The sequence below is a fragment of the Saimiri boliviensis genome, chromosome 10 (genome assembly GCF_048565385.1).
Source record: "Saimiri boliviensis isolate mSaiBol1 chromosome 10, mSaiBol1.pri, whole genome shotgun sequence".
NCBI lineage: Eukaryota > Metazoa > Chordata > Mammalia > Primates > Cebidae > Saimiri > Saimiri boliviensis.
Genome location: NC_133458.1, coordinates 25,409,777 through 25,434,422, shown reverse-complemented (window position 1 = coordinate 25,434,422; position 24,646 = coordinate 25,409,777).

Sequence of the window (24,646 nt, the reverse complement as noted above, 5' to 3'; positions counted from 1 at the left end):
GGATGCCCTGAATCTACCTAAAAGCATCAGGAAAGACTGGATAGAAGAGGTGACATCTGAGCTGAGTCTAAAAGAGTGTAAGAGGAGTTCATGGTTTGGAGAAGGAGGGGGAGGGCAGTGCAAGCAGAAGAAACTGTGTGTGCTGATTCTGGGTTCAGGGAAGCGGGTGAGGCCTGGGAACTGGCATTAGTTCAGTGTGGCTGGGAGAGGATTGGTGGGGGAGAGACTGGAAGAGTCAGTAGCCATTGGAGATGGCATTGGTATGAACAAACGTGGACGCTAGTCACCGATTTCTGCAGACTCAGAAGACAGCTTTCTGGAGCTCCAAGTAAGGCCAGACTGGCTCCTGTTGTTCCATGCCCAAGAGGTGTTCAGACAAGCACTCCAGGATCGTTCCTCAGTACTTTTCTCCAAACTGCCTCGCCATGAAACAAGTGAGCAGCATGAGTAACAGGGCATTTGACCAAGATGCCGTGGGCAACAGTGTTTCCTGGAGGCAAATCGCACCATGTGTTCTCAGCTCCCAAAGCCCTTGTGTGGGCAACAGCAATATGGCGTGATTCAGATCTGCAGAGCGCATCCTCAGGCAGAGGCCTCTGAGACCCTGCCTCCTCCGCTGGCTCGGTGGTGCACAGAGAGGCTTTCCACTTCTCACTGCGTATTCTGTGCAAGGCCTGATGGGGGTTGAGTGACAATGTGGGAGGAAGTCTCTGGTCCGGGAGGAGAAGGCTCAGGCAGGTAGAGCTCTTCGCAAAGCAGAGCGCGATGAGAACTTCACAGACAGACATGAGTCTGGAGGAAAGAGTAGCCACTCCTGGAAGGAGAGATCAGGGAAGACTTCCTGGAGGTGCTGGCGTTTTGTGTCAGTCTTTGTTAACAATGGCAGGAGATGGTGGGGGGAAAACTCACAAGAGGATTTTTGGTGTGCATGCAGCCTCTAGATGAGCACCCCAGCAAGCGTTGTACTAATTGCATAAATAACGACCATTTTGCAGGCAGCCAAAGAACCTGGCCCTAGCAGATGTTGTCAGATGTATCCATTTTGTCCTATAATCTTTAAATAATCCTTTCATGAAGTATTATCTGAAGCAAAGGCCTAATCCATTCTCCCCCAGTAGGAGGGGAATTATCTTTCTGATGGTGTAAAATAATCCTTTTAGGTGACATGAAACCAACTCTCAGCCTAAATCTCCATTCTCCCTCCCCCACAGGTGCCATCATTATGGTTAAGAACTGCATTTAAGAAATAAGCAGGAAGGCTGGAGGGGCTATTTTGGGCCTCACATAGCATTTAGTTGGAAGATGATTTTCCTGAAGTCACAGTGTGGGTTTTTGCCTGGCTGTGCTGAGGATCTTACTGCCTCCAGTTTAAGGGAAGCCTCCATTTCCCAGGCAGGGAGCCAGGGCCCCTGACGCACTCTCCCGGAGGCTCTGCCCTAAGAGGTGCTTGGAGACTGAGGGCTGAGGTGAGAGGAGGGATTAAAGGCAACCCTGAGTGAAGAGAGTATTGGAAGCGGAGTATTTCACAGGCAGTGGGAACAGGGAGGTAATCTCCTTACAACCACTGTCATTTGAGGGAAAGTCAACCTAGCGGGGCGAGAAGGGCACAGAGTTTAGAAACAGACCCTGGGTTCAAGTTGTCACGTTGTCACTTACTAATTGTGTGTTTTGGGGACATCACTTAATTTCTCTTTTAGAATATGTAAAATGGGAGCAACATTGGTAAAGCCCTTTCTTGTAAGATACATGTGGGGAGAAGCTATATATGCAGTAGATGAGAACGTCTGGGCCAGAGCATTTAAGAGCTGTACCTAAGGTCGAAGAGCAAGTAAGGGCTGGAGTCAAATGAGTCCACAGAGCTCCTCAAATCCTGGGTCTATTCCTATTATACCAGGTGAGCATCCACTTTGCAGGATAGCTTAGTAGGATAGAATTGTTCGTGAGATGACATGTTGACCCCACTATCATTTACATTCTTTCTTCTGGTTATATTACTCAAACCTGTGCTCTAGCTTGTAATGTAATTAGCCCATCTATTATTCTTCTTATGCCTAATACCATCTATTTTATCCATCCATTTACTGGAGCAAGATTTATCAAGCATCTGCTATCTGATTTTTGTAGGAGGAGGAAAGGGAGGATCAGGAAAGGCTATACAGAGGGAGTGATGAAGACTGGGATGATCCAAATTGTGTAGCAGAGAAAGTCCTCAGTAGGTGGGTGCCATGGGAGAGTGTGTGCGTGTCTGTGTGTGTGTGTGTGTGTGTGTGTGTGTGTGTGTGGTGGGCGGGGGGGGGAGGGAGCAATTAGGGCAGGGTGTTCAGGGAGCAGGGCATCACAGGGAGAGGAAACAATGAATGCCAGCCAATGTTGGACCTGCTGCTCTGCTTCAGCATGGCCGGATGGGAAAAGGGGCAGGCAGGGGTAGGAGAGCTGCTGGGAGTCAGAACTGGCAGGAGCGAAAAAGCAAAGGTATGGCCCAGCCTCCAAGGAGTTAAGCTTCATCCTGCAGCTCCTTTGAAATCCTTCTAAACAGGGGAGTGACATGATTAGATTTTAGAAAGATAATTCTGGTGGCGCTGCGCTGCACAGATGGGAGAGGAGAAAATTGGAAACAAGGAACTCCGTTCTGCAAAGACTGTGATAATCCAGGCAAGGGATGATGAGGGTCTGAGCGAGGGCAGGTGCATGGTAATGGAGATGAAGTGGATTGGAGAGAGATTTTATTGAAGAGACAAATCAGCCTGGTGACTGATTGAGGGTGGGGGAGGTCAGGAAGAGGGGAAGAGAATATTCCCTGGGGTTTCTGGTTTGGGCAGTGTCCCTCAGGGAACACAGGGTGAGGAGGAGGTAGAGTTAAGGGATGAGAGGACAGAATTATCAGTTGTGCTTCAAATTTGTTGAGTGTTAGGACTTCCAGGAAAAGGAATCCAGTTGGAGATTGAAATGGCTTTAAAATTTGGGAGAGAGGTTCACATAGAATACACATATTTATTAAGTGTCTATGCATCCGTTGGCTTTCTAGTGTTTGGAGATAAGCATTAAATGTGATGAACAAGGTCTCTACTGTCATAAAGTGTCATTCCAGTAAGGGAGAGCAAACAAACCCAGGAACAAAAACAAAGTAAAACAGGAAAATGTGACAGAGTGAGTGGGAGATCACCTTAGATAAGGGTTCAGAAAAGGCCTTTCTTAAGAAGGTAACATTTGAACCAAGATCTGAATAATGAAAAGAACCAGCCAGGTGAAAACGTCAGGGAAAAGCATTCCAGGCAGAGGGAACAGCACATGCAAAGCCTTTGAGGTGAGAACAGGCTTGGTGTGTTTACAGAAAGGTCGGAGTGTGTGGCATGTGTAGGTGAGGGGTTGGAAAGCAGGACATGTGGTTGGAGGAGTGGTCAGGGGTGAGATGAGGCTAAAGCACATGGTGACAAATGACCCTCGAATTTCAGTAGCATACAGTGAAGACATTTACTTATCACTCATGCTGTAGGTCCATCGTGAGTCAGTTACACACTTTCTCCACTACAGGACTCAAGTAGATGGAACAGCTCCTATCTAGTGTTCTTGAAGAGGGAAAAGAGAAAGTGGAGAACCATGTAACTGCCTTTAAGTGTCTGTATGGAAGTGAATGTGCCAATCTCAGTGGCCAAAGCAAATTATACAGTCAAGCATGATGTCACTGGCGTCTGACTAGTTTTTCCATAGAGAGGAGCAACAGATGTTGAGATTACTGGGTATATATCCAAAGGATTATAAATCATTCTACTATAAGGACATGTGCACACGAATGTTCATTGCAGCACTGTTTACAATAGCAAAGACCTGGAACCAACCCAAATGCCCAACGATGATAGACTGGATAGGGAAAATGTGGTACATATACACCATGGAATATTATGCAGCCATCAAAAACGATGAGTTCACGTCCTTTGTAGGGACATGGATGAACCTGGAAACCATCATTCTCAGCAAACTGACACAAGAGCAGAAAATCAAACACCGTATATTCTTGCTCATAGGCGGGTGTTGAGCAATGAGAACACATGGACACAGGGAGGGGAGCACTACACACTGGGGTCCATTGGGGGGAAATGGGGGAGAGATGGGGGGTGGGGAGGTGAGAAGAGATAGCATGGGGAGAAATGACAGATACAGGTGAGGGGACGGAAGGCAGCAAACCCCACTGCCATGTGTGTACCTATGCAACAATCTTGCATGTTCTTCACATGTACCCGAAAACCTAATAAATAAATAAAAAACAAAACAAAAAAAAAACAAAAAAAACCCCACATCTAGTAAATCACATCCAGTAGTACATAAAAAGAATGATAATACAACATAAAAAAAAAAAACATTATAATAGTCTCCCACATAGGCTATGGTGAGGAGATCAGATAGTATTTTAAGGGCTACTAAAGGCATTATGGTGTGTGTGTGTGTGTGTGTGTGTGTGTGTGTGTTTGTTTTACCAGAGGGCATTAATGTTGATTGCCAAGGTAGGTTAAAAATAGATGAATAAAATTAAGAGATGAGATAAATTGGGTCATCTAGAAAAGGTTGTCTCAGATAGCGAGTACGTGGCAAGGAAGGTGCATTAGGGTGGAGCCCTGAAAACGCTGTCAGGACAGGCCACAGCAGGAGGCACACTGGGGAGTGATTTGGGCCCAGCCTGGTCTCCTAGGCTCTGCATTTGTAGAGTATATCAGGAGCTACTGGAAGGACTTTGGACAGAAGACCCTGGAATACTGAGATCCTGCCGAGATGACAGCACTCCCCCTTGTGAATCTTCTAGAGAAAGATGTGTAAGATGAAAACTGGAAAAGGACACCAAAATGGTGCTTTATTGCTACTGAGGCTGGACCCCCATCCCCAAATTAGAGCGCTCTTCTAAGTTAGCCTGTAGGAAGCAGTCACACTTGTGGCTTGTACGTTTCTCTCCATCCCCACATCAGCCATTATTTATGTAAAAAATCAACTTCAGGTCATGAAATCTTTCTTTCCTATGTGGAAGGAAGAGAGAGAAGAGGGCAAGACAGCTGGGCTTGCTCAAGGAGCGTGGGTCTTGGGGCAGGGCATCATTCTGCCACGTAAGTTGAAGAGAAAGAGGAATACGAAGCAGCCTGTCAGAGCATCCCCAGTGCAGTGTAGACTAGGGAGCAGAGCCCAGCCCACTGTTAGGGCTCCGTGGCTCCATGTCCCAGTTTGGCCCAGGCAAACAAGCCAACCAGCATAGTTCAACCTTCCCCCTCTGTGGGGTGGAGTAGGGAGGAGGTGAAATGAGAGCTTCTCTTTCCTACTACATACACTTTCTGCTGCTCCCTTACCCCTTCATTTCAGGAGAGGGGATGGAGAAAGCCAGGCATAGGCAGAGAACTTGGACCTGTGGTCTTCTTCCAAGCTCCACTTGGTGGTGGCCCCACTGTGGTTCCTCAGTGCACTTTCAAATATGCCAGGGGAATGGCAAGATTAGCCATTGTATTATTTTTCAAAATGTTGTATTTTTTCCCCCCAACTATTTTATGGCCATGAAACATTGCCATAACATCCAGGAAAATGAACTTTCCTTACCTAGAGACTTTCTTTGGAACACCAAATCTTGACTTGTTTTTATAAGAGAATATCACAGCTTTGCAACTAAAACCATAAATGTCTCATGTGTAGGACTCATAATTTATACTTGTTTTGAACGCCCTCCCCTCCTGGTCTAGCCCAGGCCAGTTATAAGCAAATAGTCCCTGTGTGACTGAATGAGTGAGTGAACAAATGATTTCCCAGGTGGCATATCCAGAAACAACACTAGTGATCCATCTCTTCCACTGGCCACAGTCTCCCTGATGAACTTCCTATACGTATAAGAATGTAGAGAGAAAGGAATTCATTATGCTGTCAGGGAAGGAGAGCAATCATGCAGGCTTTCCGGCTCTCTCGCTGGCTGGGCCCCATGGCCAGTGGTTAGAGAATGACAAGGTGTTTCAGAGTATCCTCAAGGGACAAAGATGAGCTCAGGCCATTACCCATGGAGCTGGCCAGGGAGAGCCTACCTGTCAAACTGGCTGGAACACAGAGAAAGAAATTCCTGGTGAGTCCTTCTGTGGCATCCTGGGGCTCTGGTGACAGAGTTAATTAATCAAGACACCAGCGTCAAAATTAAAGTGAGGAGGAAAAGTCAATTAGTGATTGAATAGCTAGTGAAGAGCAATATTTTAATGAGATTCCCTCTAATTCGAGTGATTCCTTCCCCCTCCTCTTTGGGGTTGGTCACTCTCCCTGTATTGAAGTACTCTGGGGGTTAGGAGGAGGTAGGGGTGAGGAATGCGTAGCACTAATTTATACTCAGGTGCATGGGAGAGTCCTCGGCTGTCTGCAATACGCTGGGGCCCCATAGAGCGATTTGTCACTGCTCTGAATTCTTTTCAGCAGCATGTTCATTTCAATTTGCAGTCACCTCTTTAGCTCCTCTTCAGCAGGTTTGGCCAGACTCCTGCAAGAAGATCTGAGCTGAGAGGGGGAACACGTTCAGGGAGAAAGGCTGGCTGGAGCCGGACTCTCCAGGGACACATCTGCCACCACTCCACCCTCACAGCCTCTTTTAACTCTATTTGCTTCTACAGGGAGACAGGAGAGATTATGATGTTTCATAGGCTTTCCAAACCCTTGTCATGGTTAATAAAGGTCTGGCAGGAACAGGAGCTGTGATGGCTCAGCGGGCTCTTGGTGCTGGGGCTTAGGGGAGGAAAGGTAGGTGGAGCTATTGGTCTAGCTGCCTGCGTGACACCAAGAAGCCCAGGCACCAAGTGAGACAGCCAGTCTGAGGGTTCCTGCTTCTTGTGTTTACTGGACTTCCTGCACTTCCTACACAAAGTGACCCCCACAATGGCTGTCTGGACAATGGGGCTGGTAGGAACCAGGCTGAGAACCAGAAGAGGAAGCTCCAGAGCTTATTAAGGTCCAGGGAAGAGTCCAGGAAGAGGAAGTTGAAGGCCCGGTGCCTGGAAGTAGAGCATTAAGTCAGAAACTCTCAGGAGGGAGATGCAATGGGTGATGGAGAAGCTTCAGGCCTAGGGAGCTCTGTGTTTCTCTGACTCTGGCTGGGATCACGGTTGGCCCAGGGCTTTGGGAGGTCTTTAACCTGAAATGAGGATTTAATTTTGCCATTTATTTTTACCATAAAATAATACATGTTCACTGTGGGGAAAAAGCAGGCAAGGCAAAGGAAGTTAGCCTTATCTCACTGCCCACAGACTAAAACTGCTAATATTTTCAGATGTTTTCAAAGTAAAATATGTTTAATATTTTTCATTAATAATGTAACATTTTGTTACATATGATGACTTTCTCTGTAGGCATGAATGAGTATTGAGTCACTGAAAAGACCTATTCCATTTGTTATATTCATAAATTAAAACTGAGTTAAAAATTATTTTCTAGAAATTAAGAACTATTGGTTAAAACATAGTTCCTTCTATATGCAGTTAACCCTCTATGGCTGTAGATTCTACATCATAGATTCAACCAACCTTGGATTGAAATAGGAAAAAAAAAAATTAAAAAATTACAACATTTTGAAAAATACAATCGAAATAATTATGAAATAACTACTTACATAGTACTTACGTTGTACTAGGTATATAAGTAATCTAGAGGTGACTTAAAGTATATGAGAGGATATGTATAGGTTATACACAAATACTGTGACATTTTATAGAAGAGTAATTTTGGTATTGATAAGTGTCCTAGAACCAATCCTCCTTGGATACTGAGAAAAGACTGCATATGAAAAATAATGAAAATTGAGTCATGGATTTCTTGTGCAGTAAAAAACCAATTTAAACAAAGGAGAAAATGACTGAAGGGCATAAATGATACATGAATAGTTGAAGAGAACTACCTTATTCTTGAATAGAAAAATATATTTAAAAATATCAAGGAAAGAAAAACGGAAAAAAATGGATTTTTTTTTTTTTTTTTTTTTTTTTTTTATGAGATGGGGTCTTGCTCTGTCACCAGGCTGGAGTCAGTGGCACAATCTCGGCTTACTGCAACCTCTGCCTCCTGGGTTCAAGCGATTCTTCCACCTCAGCCTCTCGAGTAGCTGGGACCACAGGCATGTGCCACCGTGATGGGCTAATATTTTTGTATTTTTAGTAGAGACAGATTTTCACTGTATTGACCAGAATGATCTTGATCTCTTGACCTCCTGACCTGCCCACCTAGGCCTCCCAAAGTGCTGGGATTGCAGGCGTGAGCCACTGCGCCCAGCCAAAAATGGATAATATTTTTAAAAAGAAAAATATTAAAGTTTAAATGACCAAGCTGAAAAGAAAAAGAAATAATCCTATAAAACCAACACAAGAACAATTTATCACTATGGTTTATTTCCTTCTAGTATTTTTTCATATTTGTTTTTAAATTAATTTTAAAAATTGATACATAATGATTGTATGTCTTTCTGCAGTACTTGTGATTTTTTATTTTTTTAATTTTACTTTAGGTTCTGGGGTACATGTGCAGATCATGCAGGATTATTGCATAGGTACATACATGACAAGGTGGTTTACTGTCTACATCCCCCTGTCTCCTATATCTGGCATTTCTCCCCATGTTATCCCTCCTCCACCTCCCCCGCCGCCGCCACTGTCCCTCCCTTAGTACCCTCACAACAGACCCCAGTTTGTGATGCTCTCCTCCCTGTGTTCATGTGTTCTCATTGTTCAACATCTGCCTATGAGCGATAACATGCGGTATTTGGTTTTCTGTTCCTGTGTCAGTTTGCTGAGAATAATAGTTTCCAGATTCATTCATGTCCCTACAAAGAACATTAACTCATCCTTTTTTATGGCTGTGTAGTATTTCATGGTGTATATGTGCCACATTTTCTTTGTCCAGTCTATCATTGATGGGCATTTGGGTTGACTCCAGGTCTTTGCTATTGTAAACAGTGCCACAATGAACATGCAGTGTATGTGTCTTTATAATAGAACGATTTATAATCCTTTGGACATACCCAGTAATGGGATTTCCAGGTCAACTGGAATTTCTATTTCTAGATCCTTGAGGAATTGCCACACTGTCTTCCAAATGGTGGTAATTTACACTCCCACCAACAGTGTAACAGTGTTTCTTTTTCTCCATATCCTCTCCAGCATCTGTTGTCTCCAGATTTTTTAATGATCACCATTCTAACTGGTGTGAGATGGTGTCTCAATGTGGTTTTAATTTGCATTTCTCTAATGACCAGTGATGATGAGCATTTTTTTCGTATGTTTGCTGGCCTTGTAAATGTCTTCTTTTGAAAAGTGTCTGTTCATATCTCTTGCCCACTTTTGAATGGGTTTGTTTTTTTTCTTGCAAATTTGTTTTAGTCCTTTGTAGATTCTGGATATTAGGCCTTTGTCAGATGGGTAGACGGCAGAATTTTTTCCCATTCTGTTGGTTGCTGGTTCACTCTAATGATTGTTTCTTTTGTTGTACAGAAACTCTTAAGTTTAATTAGATCCCATTTGTCTATTTCGGCTTTTGTTGCCATTGCTTTTGGTGTTTTAGTCATGAAGTCCTTGCCTATGCCTATGTCCTGAATGGTTTTGCCTAGGTTTTCTTCTAGAATTTTTACAGTGTTAGGTTTTATGTTTAAGTCTTGAATCCATCTGGAGTTAATTTTAGTGTAGGGTGTAAGGAAGGGGTTCAGTTTCAGCTTTCTGCAGATGGCTAGCCAGTTTTTCCACCACCATTTATTAAACAGGGAATACTTTCCCCATTGCTTGTTTTTGTCAGGTTTGTTAAAGATCAGATGGTTGTAGATGTGTGATGTTTCTTCTGAGGCGTCTGTTCTGTTCCATTGATCTATATCTCTGTTTTGGTAACAGCACCATGCTGTTTTGATTGCAGTAACCTTGTAGTATAGTTTGAAGTCAGGTGGTGTGATGACTCCAGCTTTGCTATTTTTGCTTAGGATTGCCTTGGCTATGTGGGCTCTCCTTTGGTTCCCTATGAAGTTTAAAGTGTTTTTTTCCAGTTCTGTGAAGAAGGTCAATGGTGGAGCTTGATGGGGATAGTGTTGATTCTATAAATTACTTTGGGCAATATGGCCATTTTCACAATATTGATTCTTCCTAGCCATGAGCATGGAATGCTTTTCCATCTGTTTGTGTCCTTTCTTATTTCCTTGAGCAGTGGTTTGAATTTCTCTTTGAAGAGGTCCTTTGCATCCTTTGCTAGCTGTATTCCTAGGTATTTTATTCTCTTTGTAGCAGTTGTGAACGGGAGTTTGCTCATGATTTGGCTCTCCGTTTGTTTGTTATTGGTATATAGGAATGCTTATGATTTCTACACATTGATTTTGTATCCAGAAACTTTGCTGAAGTTGCTTATCAGATTAAGTAGATTTTGGGCTGAGATGTTGGGGTCTTCTAAATATACAATCATGTCATCTGCAGACAAAGACAATTTGACTTCCTCTTTTCCTAATTGAATACCCTTTATTCAGTTTCTTCAATTTTTTCAATTTCCTAATTGAATACCCTTTATTAATACTTGTGATGTTTTGACACATGCATATAATGTGACTGTAGTGATCAAATCAGGGTAATTGGAATATCCATGAACTTAAACATGTATCATTTCTTTGTGTTGGGAGTGTGTGTGTGTGCGTGTGTGTGTGTATGAATGTAAATGATTACACTATAAACATGTCCTCAGCTTGTTATATAATCTTCATACATAATTTTAATGGCTTAAATATATTCTATAAAGTAGATTTATCGCATTTTGTTTAGCTATTATTCAACGTTAGATTTTAATGTAGTTTTATCATCATGGATTTCTTTTACCTGTTTCTGGACTTCATCTAAAAGGAATTCAATAGAACATACTCTTTTTGTCTAGATTTTATTTTTGTACAATGCAATGCTATTAAGATTGATCCATATTTTTATATGTATCTGTGGTTTATTCCTTTCTTTGGCTGAGTAGTTTTCTATTGTATAAATATATCAGTTTGTTTAACCATTCTTCTCTTGATGAACATTTGAGTTGTTTCAAATTTTAGGCTCTTATAAATAAAACTGTTATAAACATCCATATACAATTGAAAAATATTTTCTATTTTTTTGTGACACATGCTTTTATTTCTCTGGAGTAAATACCTAGACATGTAATATCTGGGACAGAGGATAGATGTGTATTAATTTTATATGAATATCCAGACTGGTTGTGCATTTTACATGTCAGTCAGAGATATATAGGAGTTTAGTTTCTCCACATCCTTGCCAAAATTTGAAATTGCCAATCTGTTTTATTTTAGTCATTCTAGTAGGAGGGAAGTCATATATATATGTATATATGTATATATATACATATATATATATATATATATATATATATATATTTTCCTGATGACAATGTCGAATCCCTTTTAAACTTATTTTTTATATTCTTATTGGATATTCCCTTTTAAAAATTATAAAATATGCTTTTAAATTGAGTTGTTTGTCTTTTTGTGATAAATTTATAAGAGTTTATATATTCTGGATACAATTTCTTTTTCAGATATATAGAAAATATTATTTCCCAGCTGGTGGCTTGCCTATTCATTTCATCAATATTGTCTTTGATGAGAAGAAATTTCTAACTATTTATTATGTACTCTCATTTACCAACTTTACAATCTTAAGATTAATCCTTTTTGTGTTGTAGGGAGTCTTTGCTGTCCCAAAGTTAGAAAGATGTTTTTCTGTGCTTTCTTTCACTGGACTTTCATTAGAGGCTTTATGTTTCTAGTTTATATATTTAGGTTTTTGACAAACCTTAAATTGATTTTCATGTTGGGAGTGAGGTAGGGATTGAAGATCTTTTTTTCTTTATGAATATACACCAGTTTCAGCACAATTTGTTCCAAAGAGAATTCTTTCCCCTTCAAATTGACCTGGTAACTTGACAAAAAGTTAACTGACTGAATATATCTGGGTCCAGTTTTGAACTTTCTATTCTATTCATTTTATTTGTCTATGATTATGCCAATCCCACACACAGTACCATTGTTTCTTTGTTGACTTTCTGTCTTGATGATCTATCTGGTACCATCAGTGAAGTATTAAAGTCCCCTACTGTTATTGTATTGCTGTCTATCTCATTTCTTAGATCTAGTAGTAATTGTTTTATAAGTTGGGGAGCTCCAGTGTTAGGTGCATATCTATTTAGGATCGTGATATTTTCCTGTTGGACTAGTCCTTTTATCATTATATAATGTCCCTCTTTGTCTTTTTTAACTGTTGTTGCTTTAAAGTTTTTTTTGTCTGATATAAGAATAGCTACTCCTGCTCACTTTTGGTGTCCATTTGCATGAAATATCTTTTTCCACCCCTTTACCTTAAATTTATATGAGTCTTTATGTGTTAGGTGAGTTTCCTGAAGACAGCAGAAATGTGGTTGGTTCTGCCATTCTGTATCTTTTAAGTGGAGCATTGTTTAAGAAGTCTAGAAGTTGAACCCCAATCCCTTCTAACCTTGTAGGGTTTCTGCTGAGAAATCTGCTGTTAATCTGATAGGTTTTCCTTTATAGGTTACCTGATGCTTTTGCCTCACAGCTCTTAAGATTATTTTCTTTGTCTTGATTTTAGATAACCTGATGACTATGTGCCTATGTGATGATCTTTTTTTGATGAATTTCCCAGGTGTCCTTTGAGCTTCTTGTATTTGAATATCTAGATCTCTGTCAAGGCTGGGAAAGTTTTCCTTGATTAGTCCCTCAATATGTTTTCCAAACTTTTAGATTTCTCTTCTTTGGGAACATGAATTCTTAAATTTTGACATTTAACATATTCCCAAACTTCTTGGAAGCTTTGTTCATTTTTTTTTTTTTAATTTAATTTTATTTTATTGCATTTTAGGTTTCGGGGTACATGTGATGAACATGCAAGATTGTTGCATAGGTACACACATGGCAGTGTGGTTTGCTGCCTTCCGTCCCCTCACCTGTATCTGTCATTTCTCCCCATGCTATCTCTTCCCATTTCCCCACCACCCGCCCCTCCCCCATTTCCCCCCAACGGACCCCAGTGTGTAGTGCTCCCCTCCCTGTGTCCATGTGTTCTCATTGTTCAACACCCACCTATGAGTGAGAATATATGGTGTTTGATTTTCTGCTCTTGTGTCAGTTTGCTGAGAATGATGGTTTCCAGGTTCATCCATGTCCCTACAAAGGACGTGAACTCATCGTTTTTGATGGCTGCGTAATATTCCATGGTGTATATGTACCACATTTTCCCTATCCAGTCTATCATCGTTGGGCATTTGGGTTGGTTCCAGGTCTTTGTTATTGTAAACAGTGCTGCAATGAACATTCGTGTGCACGTGTCCTTGTAGTAGAATGATTTATAATCCTTTGGATATATACCCAGTAATGGGATTGCTGGGTCAAATGGGATTTCTATTTTTAGGTCCTTGAGGAATCGCCACACTGTCTTCCACAATGGTTGAACTAATTTACATTCCCACCAACAGTGTAGAAGTGTTCCTATTTCTCCACATCCTCTCCAGCATCTGTTGTTTCCCGATTTTTTAATGATCGCCATTCTAACTGGTGTGAGATGGTATCTCAATGTGGTTTTGATTTGCATTTCTCTGATGACCAGTGATGATGAGCATTTTTTCATATGTTTGTTGGCCTCCTGTATGTCTTCTTTTGTAAAGTATCTGTTCATGTCCTTTGCCCATTTTTGAATGGGCTTGTTTGTTTTTTTCTTGTAGATCTGCTTTAGTTCTTTGTAAATTCTGGATATCAGCCCCTTGTCAGATGGGTAGGCTGCAAAATTTTTTTCCCATTCTGTTGGTTGCTGATTCACTCTACTGACTGTTTCTTTTGCCGTGCAGAAGCTGTGGAGTTTGATTAGGTCCCATTTGTCTATTTTGGCTTTTGTTGCCATTGCTTTTGGCGTTTTGGTCATGAAGTCCTTGCCTACACCTATGTCCTGAATGGTTTTGCCTAGATTTTCCTCTAAGGTTTTTATGGTATTAGGTCTGATGTTTAAGTCTTTAATCCATCTGGAGTGTTCATTTTTTAAAATTCTTTTTTCTTTGTCTTTGATGGGTTAGGTTAAGTCAGAAGCCTTGTCTTCAAGCTCTGAAATTCTTTCTTCTCCTTGTTTGGTTCTATTGCTGAGACTTTCCAGTATATTTTTTATTTATCTATGTGTGTCCTTGCTTTCCAGAAGTTGTGATTGTTTTTTATTTATGTAATCTATTTCACTGAAGATTTTTCATTTTTGTCTTGTATCATGTTTTTAATTTAAGTTGGAGTTCACCTTTTTTTTTTTTTTAATTGTACTTTAGGTTCTGGGGCACATGTGCAGATCATGGAGGATTGTTGCATAGGTACACATGTGGCAATGTGGTTTGCTGCCTTTATCCCTCTGTCACCTATATCTGGCATTTCTCCCCAAGGTATCCCTCCCTGACCTCCCCACCCCCACACGTCCCTCCCTTGGCACACCCCCCCCCAACCAACAGATGCCAGTGTGTGATACTTCCCTCCCTGTGTCCATATGTTCTCATTGTTCAAAATCCACCTATGAGTGATAACATGTGGTGTTTGATTTTCTGTTCTTGTGTCAGTTTGCTGAGAACTGTGGTTTCCAGATTCATCCATGTCCCTACAAAGGACACGAACTCATCGTTTTTTTAAAAAATATATATTTTATTGCATCTTAGGTTTTGGGGTACATGTGAAGAACATGCAAGAATGTTGCATAGGTGCATACCTGGCAATGTGGTTTGCTGGCTTCCTCCCCATCACCTATATCTGGCATTTCTCCCCATGTTATCCCTCCCCAACTCCCCACCCCCTACTGTCTCTCCCCTAGTTTCCCCCCACTGACCCGAGTGTGTGATGCTCTCCTCCCTGTGTCTGTGTGTTCTCATTGTTCAACACCCGCCTATGAGTGAGAATGTGCGGTGTTTGATTTTCTGTCTTGCATCAGTTTGCTGAGAATGATGGTTTCCACATCCATCCATGTCCCTACAAAGGACACAAATTCATCATTTTTTATGGGTGCATAGTATTCGATGGTGTATATGTGCTACATTTTCCTTGTCCAGTCTATCGTCAATGGGCATTTGGGTTGGTTCCAGGTCTTTGCTATTGTATGTGTGCATGTGTCTTTATAATAGAATGATTTATAATGCTTTGGATATGTACCCAGTAATGAGATTGCTGGGTCAAATGGAATTTGTATTTCTAGGTCCTTGAGGAAGCACCACACTGTCTTCCACAATGGTTGAACTAGTTTAAACTCCCACTAACAGTGTAACAGTGTTCCTATTTCTCCAAATCCTCTCCAGCATCTGTTGTTTCCAGATTTTTTAATGATTATCATTCTAACTGGTGTGGTGTGGTATCTCAATGTGGTTTTGATTTGCATTTCTCTAATCATCAGTGATGATGAGCATTTTTTCATATGTTTGTTAGCCTTATGTGTGTCTTCTTTTGAAAAGTATCTGTTCATATCCTTCTCTCACTTTTGGATGGGTTTGTTTGCTTTTTTCTTGTAAATCTGTTTTAGTTCTTTGTAGATTCTGGATATTAGCCCTTTGTCAGATGGGTAGATTACAAAAATTTTTTCCCATTCTGTTGGTTGCTGGTTCACTCTAATGATTGTTCCTTTTGCTGTACAAAAGCTCTGGAGTTAGGTCCCATTTGTCTATTTTGGCCTTTGTTGCCAATGTTTTTGGTGTTTTAGTCATGAAGTCCTTGCCTATACCTATGTCCTGAATGGTTTTGCCTAGGTTTTCTTCTAGGGTTTTTATGGTGTTAGGCCTTATGTTTAAGTCTTTAATCCATCTGGAGTTAATTTTAGTGTAAGGTGTCAGGGAAGGGTCCAGTTTCTGCTTTCTGCCCACTGCTAGCCAGTTTTCCCAGTTCACTTTTCTTTGGTGCATCCTTGATTAGCTTAATAATTGACCTTCTAAATCCTTTCTGGGCAATTCAGAGATTTCCTCTTGGTTTGGATCCATTGCTGGTGAGCTGGTGTGATCTTCTGGGGATATTAATAACCCATTTTGTCATATTACCAGAATTGTTTTTCTGTTTCCTTCTCATTTCAGTACACTAGGTCAGAAGGAAGATCTGGGACTCAAGCACTGCTGTTCAGATTGTTTTGTCCCATGGGTGCTCCCTTGATACGGTGTTCTTCCCTTTTCTCTGGGAATGAGGCTTTCTGAGAGCCGAACTGCAATGATTGTTTTTGCTCTTCTGGGTTTGGCTACCCAGTGGAGCTACTGGGTTCTAGTGTGTACAAAGAGTTCTGCAATGTGACCCATCTTTAGGTCTTTCAGCCATGGATAACAACACTTGCTCCAGTGGAGGTAGCATGGGAATGAGGTGGACTCTGTGAGAGTCCTTGGTTGTATTTTTGTTTAGTCCACTGGTTTCGTGTTGGTTGGCCTCCAGCCAGGAAGTGGCATTTTCAAGAGCACATCCGCGGCAGTACTATAGGGAGGATCCAAGCTTGCCCTAGGAACACCTGGTTAAGTATTCAGCTTTATTAGGCAGTATACAGGGCCATAGAGCTCCCAAGAGATTATGACCTTTGTTCTTGGCTACCAAAGCGGGTAGACAGAGACCCACATGTTGGGGCAGGGATAGATGTGTCTAAGCCCAGACTCTCTATGGGCAGAGCTTGCTGCAGCTGCTGTGGGAATTCCATTGCCAGGCCAATGGAATTATGTTCCCAGGGGGATTATGACTGCCTCTGCCGAGTCATACAGGTCACCAGGGAAGTGAGGGAAATCTGGCAGTCACAGGGCTCACTCTACTCTCATGCAGCCGTAAGTCCTGAAGGCCAGTCTCACTCTGACTGTGCCCCTGAAATAACACCAAGTCTATTTTCCAGGCAGCTGGTGACCAGGATTGAGAACTTGTCTCAGAACACAGGCCACCTCACTGAGAAAGCAAGCCAACTCAGTTTTTTTGGTGTCTCAGGGAGTCTGCAGTAGTGATCCAGTTTCTTTAAGGGTTCTGTGTGTTCTCTCAGCTTTTCTGGTATGTTTCTAAGGTATTTCTTGGAGTGAATGTTTAAGATGTGAGTCTCCACATGCTGCTATGTCCATCTGAACAGGAGCAGCTGGCCTTTTACAGTGAGCTTAATCACTTTATAAATATAATTACATGGTACCAATTACACTAGCTTTATGATAAATCTTGCAATAAGGTAACGTAATTTATTCACTTTGTTTATCTCGGTCAATATTGCTTGGCTATTCTAAACTCTGCATATCCATCTAAATATTGAAATTAGCTCATCAATTTCTATAAAAATGCTTGCTGGTATTTGGATTAGGACTGTTCTAAATTTATAGATCAATTTTGGAAAAATGAACATTTAACAATATTGAGCCATTCAATCAATGAACATGATATGTCTTGCCATTTAGTTATTAACGGATCTTTAACTTCTTTCAGAAATGTTTTTACTTTCAATGTAGATGTCTGGCCCATCTTTCATTAGACTTATTCCTAAGTATTTGATATTCTAAACAATATTTTGTAATTATTTGCTATTTTAAATAATTTAAATTTTATTTTCCAATAATTTAGATAGTATTCATTGAGAATATAAAAATACAACTAATTTTTATATATTGATATTGTATCCTGAAATCTTAATATATAATTTATTTTTTATAACGTTTTTATAGATTTCTTACAGTTTTCTACATACCAGTCATGTGGTCTGTAAATAAAGATAGCTTTACTCCTTCCTTTCCAATTTGTCTGACTTTTCTTTCTCTTTCTTATTTTATTGCATTGGCTAGGAACTCAATACAATGTTTTGTAGAAGTAGTAAAAGTAGAGATTGGTGCCTTGCTCTTAATCTTATTTCATTATTAAGTAGGATATTTGTTGTTAGCTTTTTTGGTGTCTTTTATCTGAATGAGAAAGTGGTATTCCTAGCTTGAAAATATCCTAGATATTAAAAACGATACTCAAAGATATTACATTTTGTCAGATGCTTTTTCCGCATCTATTGATGTAGTCACATAAGTTTTCTTTTATATTTTGTTAACTTTGCAAATTACATTGATTATATTTTGTATTGCTAAAAATAACCTTGCATTCCTGGGACAAATCTCCATTGTTCATGATGTATTATTTTATACATATACGGATTTGATGCAGAAATACTTTGTTAAGGACTATCATGTTTATGCTCATGAAAGACATTGTTCTGTAATCTTCATTTATTGTAGTATCTTTTTTCAATATTCAATTTCAAGGTTCTGATTGCCTTATAAAACATAGGAAAGTGTTTCCTCTGCCTCTATTTTTAAAAGTGCCATATGAAACAAATAGAGGAGTGTATTTTCCTCCTCTGTATTTAAAAGAGTTTGTTTTAGAGAGTAGCATTATTATTCTTTAAATTCCTGATATAATTAGTAAAGAAATTCAGAAGTGAACTTTTTTGGTGTAAATTAAAAAAATAATAAATTCCATTTATAAAAATAAGTTTGAGATTAGATTTTCTATTTTGTTTCAGTTTTGAAAAGTTTTGATTTTTTCAAAAAATTTGCCCACTTTATATCAGTTTCGAAATTTATTGATTTTGAAGTGTTCATAATTATTTCTTATTTTCCTTTTAATATTGAAAGGATTTTCAGTGAAAGCATTTTTTTCGTTCCTGATAATTTGTGTTCTCTGTTTTTGATTAGATTTGCTATCAGTTTATTAACTTCATTAATTTTTTTCAGAAACTAATTATGATTATTAATTTACTCTGTCATTTGTTCATTTAGTCATGCTTTGATTTCTACTCTTATTTTTATTTCCTTTTTTCTACTTTGGATTCATTTTGTTCTCTTTCATCAAACTTCTTGGAAGCTTAGATAATTTATATTTTTCTCCTTTTCTAGTATAGGTATTAAAAGCTATAAATTTCCATCAAAATATTTTAAATTATATTTTACAATTTTAATGTGTTGTTTGTATTACTGTTAAGTATATTTCTAATTACTTTTGTGATCTTTTATCTGCCCATGAATATTTTAGAAATGTGTTTTTTAACTCAAAATATTTGGAGGTTTTCTAAATATCTTAGTGTTATTGATTTTAAACAATATTTTTGTGGTCACACAATATACTTTGTATGTTTAGATTATCTGAAGTGTACTCAGAGTTGTTTATGGCCCAGAATATGATGAATCTGTGTGTTTATTTCATAGACAATTGAACAAAGTCTTTCCGAAATGTTTGGGTGCAGTGTTTTACAAATGTCAAATTGTTTTAAAATCTGCATTCTTACTGATTTTTTGGTGTACAACATTCTATAAATTACTGAGACAGATATTAAAGTCACTAACTATTGCTGTGGATTTCCTTAATTTCTCCTTTTACTAGTGTCATTTTCTGCTTCCTGTATTTTGATGCTCCATTATTAAGTACATAGACAGTCATGATCTTGATCTTGATGAATTTAGCCTTGTATTGTAACAAGATGTCCCATTTTATCTTAAATAATACTTCCCTTGTTTTGAAAACTACTTTCTGTACTATTGGTGTAGTCACATTATGTTTAGCATTTGAATGGCATATTTTTTCCATCCTTTTATTTTTTATCTCTTCTGCATCTTTATGTTCGAAGTATCTTTCTTATAAATGGCTGCAGTTGGGTCTTGTTTCTTTATGTAGTCAGATAATCTCTACCTTCAAATTACAGCAGTTACTTTATTTACATTTAATATGATTATTGATATAATTGGGTTTAGTTCTACCACCTTGATATTTGTTTTCTATGTATTTCATCTGTTTGTTTTTCCTCCCTTCTTTTATGTATTCTTGTAGGAATTGACTATTTTATCTCCTGTATTAGTTTCTTTTTTCTTTATTTTTTTTAAAATTATAGTTTAATTTCTGGAGTACCTGTGCAGATCGTGCAGGATTGTTACATAGGTATACACATGCCATGGCGGTTTACTGCATCCATTCCCCTGTCATCTACATTAGGTATTTCTCCTAATGTTATCCCTCCCCAATCCCTCCACCCCTGTTATCCCTCCCCTAGCCCTCCTACCCCTCAGCAGGCCCCCGTGTGTGATGTTCTACTCCCTGTGTCCATGTGTTATGCAGCCAAAAAACATATGAAAAAATAATGCTCATCATCACTGGTCATTAGAGAAATGCAATTTTTTTTTTCTTTTTTTAAATTGCATTTTAGGTTTTGGGGTACATGTGATGAACATGCAAGATTGTTGCATAGGTACACACATGGCAGTGTGCTTTGCTGCCTTCCGTCCCCTCACCTGTATCTGTCATTTCTCCCCATGCTATCTCTTCCTACCTCCCTACCCCCGTCCCTCCCCCATTTCCCCCCAACGGACCCCAGTGTGTAGTGTTCCCCTCCCTGTGTCCATGTGTTCTCATTGTTCAACACCCGCCTATGAGTGAGAATATACGGTCTTTGATTTTCTGCTCTTGTGTCAGTTTGCTGAGAATGATGGTTTCCAGATTCATCCATGTCCCTACAAAGGACTTGAACTCATCGTTTTTGATGGCTGCGTAATATTCCATGGTGTATATGTACCACATTTTCCCTATCCAGTCTATCATCGTTGGGCATTTGGGTTGGTTCCAGGTCTTTGTTATTGTAAACAGTGCTGCAATGAACATTCGTGTGCACGTGTCCTTGTAGTAGAATGATTTATAATCCTTTGGATATATACCCAGTAATGGGATTGCTGGGTCAAATGGGATTTCTATTTTTAGGTCCTTGAGGAATCGCCACACTGTCTTCCACAATGGTTGAATTAATTTACATTCCCACCAACAGTGTAAAAGTGTTCCTATTTCTCCACATCCTCTCCAGCATCTGTTGTTTCCCGATTTTTTAATGATCGCCATTCTAACTGGTGTGAGATGGTATCTCAATGTGGTTTTGATTTGCATTTCTCTGATGACCAGTGATGATGAGCATTTTTTCATATGTTTGTTGGCCTCCTGTATGTCTTCTTTTGTAAAGTATCTGTTCATATCCTTCGCCCATTTTTGAATGGGCTTGTTTGTTTTCTTCTTGTAGATCTGCTTTAGTTCTTTGTAAATTCTGGATATCAGCCCCTTGTCAGATGGGTAGACTGCAAAATTTTTTTCCCATTCTGTTGGTTGCTGATTCACTCTACTGACTGTTTCTTTTGCCGTGCAGAAGCTGTGGAGTTTGATTAGGTCCCATTTGTCTATTTTGGCTTTTGTTGCCATTGCTTTTGGCGTTTTGGTCATGAAGTCCTTGCCTACACCTATGTCCTGAATGGTTTTGCCTAGATTTTCTTCTAGGGCTTTTATGGTGTTAGGTCTGATGTTTAAGTCTTTAATCCATCTGGAGTTAATTTTGGTGTAAGGTGTCATGAAGGGGTCCTGTTTCTGCTTTCTGCACATGGCTAGCCAGTTTTCCCAACACCATTTATTAAACAGGGAGTCCTTTTCCCATTGCTTGTTTTTGTCAGGTTTGTCGAAGATCAGATGGTTGTGGGTATGTTGTATTTCCTGTGAGGCCTCTGTTCTGTTCCATTGGTCTATATCTCTGTTTTGGTACCAGTACCATGCTGTTTTGATTACTGTAGCCTTGTAGTATAGTTTGAAGTCCGGTAGTGTGATGCCTCCTGCTTTGTTCTTTTTGCTTAGAATTGACTTGGCTATGCGGGCTCTCTTCTGGTTCCATATGAAGTTTAAGGTGTTTTTTTCCAGTTCTGTGAAGAAGGTCATTGGTAGCTTGATGGGAATAGCGTTGAATCTGTAAATTACTTTGGGCAGTATGGCCATTTTCACGATGTTGATTCTTCCTAACCATGAACATGGAATGTTTCTCCATCTGTTTGTATCCTCTCTTATTTCGTTGAGCAATGACTTGTAGTTCTCCTTGAAGAGGTCCTTTACGTTCCTTGTTAGTTGTATTCCTAGGTATTTTATTCTCTTTGTAGCAGTTGTGAATGGCAGTTCGTTCTTGATTTGGCTCTCTTTAAGTCTATTACTGGTGTATAGGAATGCTTGTGATTTTTGCACGTTGATTTTGTATCCTGAGACTTTGCTGAAGTTGTTTATCAGTTTCAGGAGATTTTGGGCTGCGATGATGGGGTCTTTCAGATATACAATCATGTCATCGGCAAATAGAGACAATTTGATTTCCTCCTTTCCAATTTGGATACCCTTTATTTCTTTTTCTTGCCTGATTGCTCTAGCTAGAACTTCCAGTACTATATTGAATAGGAGTGGTGAAAGAGGGCATCCTTGTCTAGTGCCAGATTTCAAAGGGAATGCTTCCAGTTTTTGCCCATTCAGTATGATATTGGCTGTTGGTTTGTCGTAAATAGCTTTTATTGTTTTGAGTTATGTTCCGTCAATACCTAGTTTATTGAGGGTTTTTAGCATAAAGGGCTGTTGAATTCTGTCAAAAGCCTTCTCTGCATCAATTGAGATAATCATGTGGTTTTTGTCTTTGGTTCTGTTTATGTGGTGAATTACGTTTATGGACTTGCGTATGTTGAACCAGCCTTGCATCCCCGGGATGAATCCCACTTGATCATGGTGGATGAGCTTTTTGATATGCTGTTGCAATCGGTTTGCCAGTATTTTATTGAAGATTTTTGCATCTATGTTCATCATGGATATTGGCCTGAAATTTTCTTTTCTTGTTGAGTCTCTGCCAGGTTTTGGTATCAGGATGATGTTTGTCTCGTAAAATGAGTTGGAAAGGATTCCCTCTTTTTGGATTGTCTGGAATAGTTTCAGAAGGAATGGTATCAGCTCCTCTTTGTATGTCTGGTAGAATTCAGCTGTGAACCCATCTGGACCTGGGCTTTTTTAAAGTGGTAGGCTCTTTATTGCTGCCTCGACTTCAGACCTTGTTATTGGTCTATTCAGGGTTTCAGCTTCTTCCAGGTTTAGGCTTGGGAAGATGCAGGTGTCCAGGAATTTATCCATTTCTTCCAGGTTTACTAGTTTATGTGCATAGAGTTGTTTGTAATAATCTCTGATGATGGTTTGGATTTCTGTGGAATCTGTGGTGATATCCCCTTTATCGTTTTTTATTGCATCAATTTGGTTATTCTCTCTTTTCTTTTTTATTAATCTGGCTAGTGGTCTGTCTATTTTGTTGATCTTTTCAAAAAACCAGCTCCTGGATTTATTGATTTTTTGAAGAGTTTTTTGTGTCTCTATTTCCTTTAGTTCTGCTCTGATCTTAGATATTTCCTGTCTTCTGCTAGGTTTTGAGTTTTTTTGATCTTGCTCCTCTAGCTCTTTCAATTTTGATGATAGGGTGTCAATTTTAGATCTCTCCTTTCTTCTCATGTGGGCACTCACTGCTATATATTTTCCTCTAGAGACCGCTTTAAATGTGTCCCAGAGATTCTGGTATGTTGTGTCTTCATTCTCATTGGTTTCGAAGAACATCTTTATTTCTGCCTTCATTTCATTGTTTATCCAGTCAACATTCAAGAGCAAGTTGTTCAGTTTCCATGAAGCTGTGCGGTTCTGAGTTAGTTTCTGCATTCTGAGTTCTAACTCGATTGCATTGTGGTCTGAGAGACTGTTTGTTATGATTTCTGTTCTTTTGCATTTGCTGAGGAGTGATTTATTGCCAATTATGTGGTCAATTTTAGAGTAGGTGTGATGTGGTGCTGAGAAGAATGTATATTCTGTGGATTTGGGGTAGAGAGTTCTGTAAATGTCTATTAGGTTTGCTTGTTCCAGGTCTGAGTTCAGGTCCTGGATATCCTTGCTGATTTTCTTTCTGGTTGATCTGTCTAATATTGACAATGGGGTGTTAAAGTCTCCCACTATTATTGTGTGGGAGTCTAAGTCTCTTTGTAAGTCATTAAGAACTTGCCTTATGTATCTGGGTGCTCCTGTATTGGGTGCGTATATATTTAGGATCGTTAGCTCTTCTTGTTGCAGTGATCCTTTTACCATTATGTAATGTCCTTCTTTGTCTCTTTTGATCTTTGTTGCTTTAAAGTCTATGTTATCAGTGATGAGAATTGCAACTCCTGCTTTTTTTTGCTCTCCATTTGCTTGGTAGATCTTCCTCCATCCCTTTATTTTGAGCCTTTGTGTATCCTTGCATGTAAGATGGGTTTCCTGGATACAGCACACTGATGGGTTTTGGCTTTTTATCCAGTTTGCCAGTCTGTGTCTTTTGATTGGGGCATTTAGTCCATTGACATTTAGGGATAGTATTGTTATGTGTGAATTTGATACTGTCATTTTGATGCTACCTGGCTGTTTTGTTGGTTAGTTGATGCAGCTTCTTGATTGTGTTGATGCTCTTTTACCATTTGGTGTGTTTTTGGAGTGGCTGGTACTGGTTGTTCCTTTATATGTGTAGAGCCTCTTTCAGGAGTTCTTGTAGAGCAGGTTTGGTGGTGATGAAATCTCTGAGTGCTTGCTTGTTCACAAAGGATTTTATTTTTCCTTCACTTCTGAGGCTTAGTTTGGCTGGATAGGAGATTCTGTGTTGAAAGTTCTTTTCTTTAAAGATGTTGAATATTGGCCCCCCATCTCTTCTGGCTTGTAGGGTTTCTGCTGAGAGATCTGCTGTGAGTCTAATGGGCTTCCCTTTGTGGGTAACCCGACCTTTCTCTCTGGCTGCCCTTTGCATTTTCTCTTTCA